Source organism: Heptranchias perlo, unplaced genomic scaffold (genome assembly GCF_035084215.1).
Source record: "Heptranchias perlo isolate sHepPer1 unplaced genomic scaffold, sHepPer1.hap1 HAP1_SCAFFOLD_1368, whole genome shotgun sequence".
NCBI classification, from domain to species: Eukaryota; Metazoa; Chordata; class Chondrichthyes; order Hexanchiformes; family Hexanchidae; genus Heptranchias; species Heptranchias perlo.
The window spans coordinates 5,001-12,500 of record NW_027138611.1 but is presented as its reverse complement, the minus strand read 5'-3'; positions in this window follow the sequence as shown (position 1 = coordinate 12,500).

The following is a 7,500-nucleotide window of genomic DNA, read 5'->3' as shown; positions in this document are numbered from 1 at the left end:
CGGAGAATAGAGTGCTGCCCTCTGCGGGTGAAAACCTGGAAGTACGTTGGTTAATGATTTCCAGTTCACACCCGCTTGGTCAGGCCCACTCGGAGGCGGATAACTCCGGAACGCCGAGGCCGATTTCCTCCGGGTATGGCTCGTTGCGTGCGGCAGGAGGCGGCGCAGCGTACGGTACCGAGCACTCGGAGATGCGGTGCTGCCCGCCGGAGTGACAGCGAAAGGCTGCGCACCGCTTTCCGCCTGGTAACTCGGCGTCCGTGAGACCGACCGACTCCGCTTTAGCACCGGAGCTAGAGTGGGGCAAGGGGCACCGAAGGGTACCGGAACGATCACGTTCGCATACCGGGAAGTCGAGTGACGGGCCGCTGAAAGCGAGCAGGGTGCCACCGCTCGGGGCCCCGGTTTGTCCGTCCCACCCGGAGGCCCATATCTCCGGAAGGCACAGGCCGATTTCCTCCGGGTATGGCTCGTTGTGTGCGGCCGGACCAGGCGCAGCGGACGGTACCGAGCACTGGGAGGTGCGATGCTGCCCGCCGGAGTGACAGCGAAAGGCTGCGCACCGCTTTCCGCCTGCTAACTCGGCGTCCGTGAGACCGACCGACTCCGCTTTACCGCCGGAGCTAGAGTGGGGCAAGGGGCACGGTTGAGTACCGGAAGGATGACGTTCGCACACCGGGAAGTCGACTAGCGGGCCGCCGAAAGCGAGCTCGGGGCCCCGGTTTGTCCGTCCCACCCGGAGGCCCATATCTCCGGAAGGCACAGGCCGATTTCCACCGGGTATGGCTCGTTGTGTGCGGCCGGACCAGGCGCAGCGGACGGTACCGAGCACTCGGAGGTCGGGCGCTGCCCGCCGGAGGTACAGCGAAAGGCTGCAAACCACTTTCCGCCGCCTCCCTCCGCGGGCGTGAGACCGACGGTCGTCGGGTTTAGTTCCGCGGCTAGAGCAGGACGAGGGGCAGCGAACGGTACCGGAACGAACCCGGTCGCACACCGGGAAGTCGAGTGCCGGGTCTCGAAACGGAGCCGGGTCGGCCCAGTTTAAAACGGAGAAGAGAGTGCTGCCCTCTGCGGGTGAAAACATGGAAGTACGTTGGTTAATGATTTCCAGTTCACCCCGCTTGGTCAGGCCCACTCGGAGGCGGATAACTCCGGAACGCCGAGGCCGATTTCCTCCGGGTATGGCTCGTTGCGTGCGGCAGGAGGAGGCGCAGCGTTCGGTACCGAGCACTCGGAGGTGCGGTGCTGCCCGCCGGAGTGACAGCGAAAGGCTGCGCACCCCTTTCCGCCTGCTAACTCGGCGTCCGTGAGACCGACCGACTCCGCTTTAGCACCGGAGCTAGAGTGGGGCAAGGGGCACCGAAGGGTACCGGAACGATGACGTTCGCACACCGGGAAGTCGAGTGCCGGGCCGCCGAAAGCGAGCAGGGTGCCACCGCTCGGGGCCCCGGTTTGTCCGTCCCACCCGGAGGCCCATATCTCCGGAAGGCACAGGCCGATTTCCTCCGGGTATGGCTCGTTGTGTGCGGCCGGACCAGGCGCAGCGGACGGTACCGAGCACTCGGAGGTCGGGCGCTGCCCGCCGGAGGTACAGCGAAAGGCTGCAAACCACTTTCCGCCGCCTCCCTCCGCGGGCGTGAGACCGACGGTCGTCGGGTTTAGTTCCGCGGCTAGAGCAGGACGAGGGGCAGCGAACGGTACCGGAACGAACCCGGTCGCACACCGGGAAGTCGAGTGCCGGGTCTCGAAACGGAGCCGGGTCGGCCCAGTTTAAAACGGAGAAGAGAGTGCTGCCCTCTGCGGGTGAAAACATGGAAGTACGTTGGTTAATGATTTCCAGTTCACCCCGCTTGGTCAGGCCCACTCGGAGGCGGATAACTCCGGAACGCCGAGGCCGATTTCCTCCGGGTATGGCTCGTTGCGTGCGGCAGGAGGAGGCGCAGCGTTCGGTACCGAGCACTCGGAGGTGCGGTGCTGCCCGCCGGAGTGACAGCGAAAGGCTGCGCACCCCTTTCCGCCTGCTAACTCGGCGTCCGTGAGACCGACCGACTCCGCTTTAGCACCGGAGCTAGAGTGGGGCAAGGGGCACCGAAGGGTACCGGAACGATGACGTTCGCACACCGGGAAGTCGAGTGCCGGGCCGCCGAAAGCGAGCAGGGTGCCACCGCTCGGGGCCCCGGTTTGTCCGTCCCACCCGGAGGCCCATATCTCCGGAAGGCACAGGCCGATTTCCTCCGGGTATGGCTCGTTGCGTGCGGCCGGACCAGGCGCAGCGGACGGTACCGAGCACTCGGAGGTCGGGCGCTGCCCGCCGGAGGTACAGCGAAAGGCTGCAAACCACTTTCCGCCGCCTCCCTCCGCGGGCGTGAGACCGACGGTCGTCGGGTTTGTTTCCGCGGCTAGAGCAGGACGAGGGGCAGCGAACGGTACCGGAAGGAACCCGGTCGCACACCGGGAAGTCGACTAGCGGGCCGCCGAAAGCGAGCACGGGGCCCCGGTTTGTCCGTCCCACCCGGAGGCCCATATCTCTGGAAGGCACAGGCCGATTTCCACCGGGTATGGCTCGTTGTGTGCGGCAGGACCAGGCGCAGCGGACGGTACCGAGCACTCGGAGGTCGGGCGCTGCCCGCCGGAGGTACAGCGAAAGGCTGCAAACCACTTTCCGCCACCTCCCTCCGCGGGCGTGAGACCGACGGTCGTCGGGTTTGTCTCCGCGGCTAGAGCAGGACGAGGGGCAGCGAACGGTACCGGAACGAACCCGGTCGCACACCGGGAAGTCGACCAGCGGGCCGCCGAAAGCGTGCTCGGGTCCCCGGTTTGTCTGTCCCACCCGGAGGCTGATATCTGAGGAAGTCCGAGGCCGATTTCCTCCGGCTAACTCGGCGGGCAATGTGTCCCCCCCCCCACCATCTTCGGCTGATTACCGTGGCTGGACCGGATCAAGGAGCAACGGAACCGTGCCAGAACGACGTCGGTCGGACGGCGTGAACTGATAGTGCCGAGGCCGGAAACCGAGCCGGAAATGTGCACCGATTTATTGGTCCCACTCGCAGGCCCATATCTCCGGAAGGCCGAGGCCGATTTCCTCCGGGTATGGTTCGCTGCGTGCAGCCGGAAGGGGAGCAGCGGACGGCACTGAGCAGCCGGAGGTGCGGCGCTGCCCGCCGGAGCTGCAAGCGAAAGGCTGCGCACCGCTTTCCGCTGGCTAACTCGGCGGCCGTCAGGCCGACCGACTCCGCTTCAGCACGGGAGCTGGAGTCGGGCAAGGGGCACCGAAGGGTACCGGAAGGATCACGTTCGGACACCGGGAAGTCGAGTGCCGGGCCGCCGAAAGCGAGCTCGGGGCCCCGGTTTGTCCGTCCCACCCGGAGGCCCATATCTCGAGAAGGCACAGGCCGATTTCCTCCGGGTTTGGCTCGCTGCGTGCGGCCGGACGAGGCGCAGCGAACGGTACCGAGCACTCGGAGGTGCGGCGCTGCCCGCCGGAGGTACAGCGAAAGGCTGCAAACCGCTTTCCGCCTCCTCTCCCCTCGGGCGTGAGACCGACGGTCGTCTGGTTTGCTTCCGCGGCAAGAGCAGGACGAGGGGCACCGAGCGGTACCAGAACGAACCCGGTCGCACACCGGGATGTCGAGTGCCCGGCCCAAACCCGCTACCCCCCCCCCCCACCCGAAAGCGAGCCACGGTTTGTGGATTAAAAGTGAAGCGGCAAAGATTTGTAAAACAGCGTGAAATGATGAACCAGAAGCCCAAAGTAATGGTGGGAATAAAAGTTCCGAAATGTGAAATGGTGAACCAGAAGTTGTGTGAACTGTTTAACCCAAAGTGGCAAAAATGGATTAAAAGGGGTGAAATGATCGACCGCAAAGCAGGGCAAGCATTAAACAAAAGCAGCAGCATTTTTTAAAAAGGGACAAATGGTTTACCAGAATCCCAAAAGAATGCTCAGAGACTTAAGTGCCAAAGGGGAAATGGTTAACCAGTAGCTGGGTGAACTGTTTAACCAAAAGTGGGAAAAAGGATTAAAAGGGGTGAAATGATTAACCAGAAGGCGAAAGCAATGTGCCGCGTCAAAGTCCTAAAGGGGAAAAGGTTGACCATAAAGCAGGGAAATGATTAAACCAAAGCAGAAAAATTCAGTAAAAAGGGGCAAATGGTTAACCAGAAGTTGGGTGAACTGCTTAACCAAAAGTGGGAAAGAGGATTAAAAGGGGAGAAATGTTGAACCAGATGTCGAAAACAATGCGCGGCGATGAAGTCTGAAAGAGGAAAAGGTTGACCGCAAAGCAGGGAAAGGATTAAACAGAAGCAGCAATATCTTTTAAAAAGGGACAAATGGTGAACCAGAATCCCAAAAGAATGCTCAGAGACTTAAGTCCCAAAGGGGCAAATGGTTAACCAGAAGCTGGGTGAACTGTTTAACCAAAAGTGGGAAAAAGGATTAAAAGGGGTGAAATGATTAACCAGAAGGCGAAAGCAAAGTGCGGCGGCGAAGTCCTAAAGGAGAAAAGGTTGACCAGAAAGCAGGGAAACGATTAAACAAAAGCGGCAACATTTTTTAAAAAGTGGCAAATGGTTAACCAGAATCCCAAAATAATGCTCAGAGACTTAAGTCCCAAAGGGGCAAATGGTTAACCAGAAGCTGGGTGAACTGTTTAACCAAAAGTGGGAAAAAGGATTAAAATGTTGTGAAATGATTAACCAGAAGGCGAAAGCAAAGTGCGGCGGCGAAGTCCTAAAGGGGAAAAGGTTGACCATAAAGCAGGGAAATGATTAAACAAAAGCAGAAAAATTCAGTAAGAAGGGGCAAATGGTTAACCAGAAGCTGGTTGAACTGCTTAACCAAAAGTGGCAAAAAGGATTGAAAGGGGAGAAATGTTTAACCGGATGTCGTAAACAAGGTGCGGCGATGAAGTCGGAAAGAGGAAAAGGTTGACCAGAAAGCAGGGAAAGCATTAAACAAAAGCAGCAACATTTTTTAAAAAGTGGCAAATGGTTAACCAGAATCCCAAAAGAATGCTCAGAGACTTAAGTCCCAAAGGGGAAATGGTGAACCAGAAGCTGGGTGAACTGGTGAACCAAAAGTGGGAAAAAGGATTAAAAGGGGAGAAATGTTTAACCAGAAGGCAAAAGCAAAGTGCGGCGGCGAAGTCCAAAAGGGGAAAAGGTTGACAAGAAAGCAGGGAAATGATTAAACCAAAGCGGAAAAATTCAGTAAAATGGGGCAAATGGTTAACCAGAAGCTGGGTGAAATGGTTAACCAAAAGTGGCAAAAAAAGATTTAAAGGGGAAAAATGATTAACCAGAAGTCGACAACAATGCGCGGCGATGAAGTCTGAAAGGGGAAAAGGTTGACCACATAGCAGGGAAACGATTAAACAAAAGCGGCAAAATTTTTAAAAAAGTGGCAAATGATTAACCAGAATCCCAAAAGAATGCTCAGGGACTAAGTCCCAAAGGGGAAATGGTTAACCAGAAGCTGGGGGAAATGGTTAACCAAAAGTTGCAAAAATGATTAAAAGGGGTGAAATGATCAACCAGAAGTCGAAAATTATGTGCGGCGGTGAAGTCTGAAAGAGGGAAAGGTTGACCAGAAAGCATTAAACAAAAGTGGCAACATTTTAAAAAAATTGGCAAATGGTTAACCAGAATCCCAAAAGAATGCTCAGAGACTAAGTCCCAAAGGGGAAATGGTTAACCAGAAGCTGGGGGAAATGGTTAACCAAAAGTTGCAAAAATGATTAAAAGGGGTGAAATGATTAACCAGGAGGCTAAAGCAATGTGCTGCGGTGAAGTCCTAAAGGGGAAAAGGTTGACCAGAAAGCAGGGAAAGCATTAAACAAAAGCGGCAACATTTTTTAAAAAGTGGCAAATGATTAACCAGAATCCCAAAAGAATGCTCAGAGACCAAGTCCCAAAGGGGAAATGGTTAACCAGAAGCTGGGGGAAATGGTTAACCAAAAGTTGCAAAAATGATTAAAAGGGGTGAAATGATTAACCAGGAGGCTGAAGCAATGTGCCGCGGTGAAGTCCTAAAGGGGAAAAGGTTGACCACAAAGCAGGGAAAGCATTAAACAAAAGCGGCAACATTTTTAAAAAAGTGGCAAATGATTAACCAGAATCCCAAAAGAATGCTCAGAGACTAAGTCCCAAAGGGGAAATGGTTAACCAGAAGCTGGGGGAAATGGTTAACCAAAAGTTGCAAAAATGATTAAAAGGGGTGAAATGATTAACCAGGAGGCTAAAGCAATGTGCCGCGGTGAAGTCTGAAAGAGGGAAAGGTTGACCAGAAAGCATTAAACAAAAGTGGCAACATTTTTAAAAAATTGGCAAATGATTAACCAGAATCCCAAAAGAATGCTCAGAGACTAAGTCCCAAAGGGGAAATGGTTAACCAGAAGCTGGGGGAAATGGTTAACCAAAAGTTGCAAAAATGATTAAAAGGGGTGAAATGATTAACCAGGAGGCTGAAGCAATGTGCCGCGGTGAAGTCTGAAAGAGGGAAAGGTTGACCAGAAAGCATTAAACAAAAGTGGCAACATTTTTAAAAAAGTGGCAAATGATTAACCAGAATCCCAAAAGAATGCTCAGAGACCAAGTCCCAAAGGGGAAATGGTTAACCAGAAGCTGGGGGAAATGGTTAACCAAAAGTTGCAAAAATGATTAAAAGGGGTGAAATGATTAACCAGGAGGCTGAAGCAATGTGCCGCGGTGAAGTCTGAAAGAGGGAAAGGTTGACCAGAAAGCATTAAACAAAAGTGGCAACATTTTTTAAAAATTGGCAAATGATTAACCAGAATCCCAAAAGAATGCTCAGAGACCAAGTCCCAAAGGGGAAATGGTTAACCAGAAGCTGGGGGAAATGGTTAACCAAAAGTTGCAAAAATGATTAAAAGGGGTGAAATGATTAACCAGGAGGCTGAAGCAATGTGCCGCGGTGAAGTCTGAAAGAGGGAAAGGTTGACCAGAAAGCATTAAACAAAAGTGGCAACATTTTTTAAAAATTGGCAAATGGTTAACCAGAATCCCAAAAGAATGCTCACAGACTAAGTCCCAAAGGGGAAATGGTTAACCAGAAGCTGGGTGAAATGGTTAACCAAAAGTTACAAAAATGATTAAAAGGGGTGAAATGATCAACCAGAAGTCGAAAACAATGTGCGGCGATGAAGTCCTAAGGTGGAAAAGTTACCCAGAAGGCAGGGAAATGATCAAACGAAAGCAGCCAAAAAATTATTAAAAGAGGGGAACTGATGAACCAAAAGATGAGAAACGGCCCGCAGAGACTAAGTCCCAAAACGGGAACTGGTGAACCGGAAATGATTAACCAAAAACTAAGTCCGAAGAGGGAACTGGTAAACCAGAACTGAGTAACCAGATTTTTAAAATTAATTATAAATGGGGAAACGATTGAGCAAAAGGCGGAAATTAAGTCACAGGGACCAGGTCCGAAAGGGCAAGAGGTTACCCCGTAGGGGGCATTCGTCAACTCAATCTGAAAAT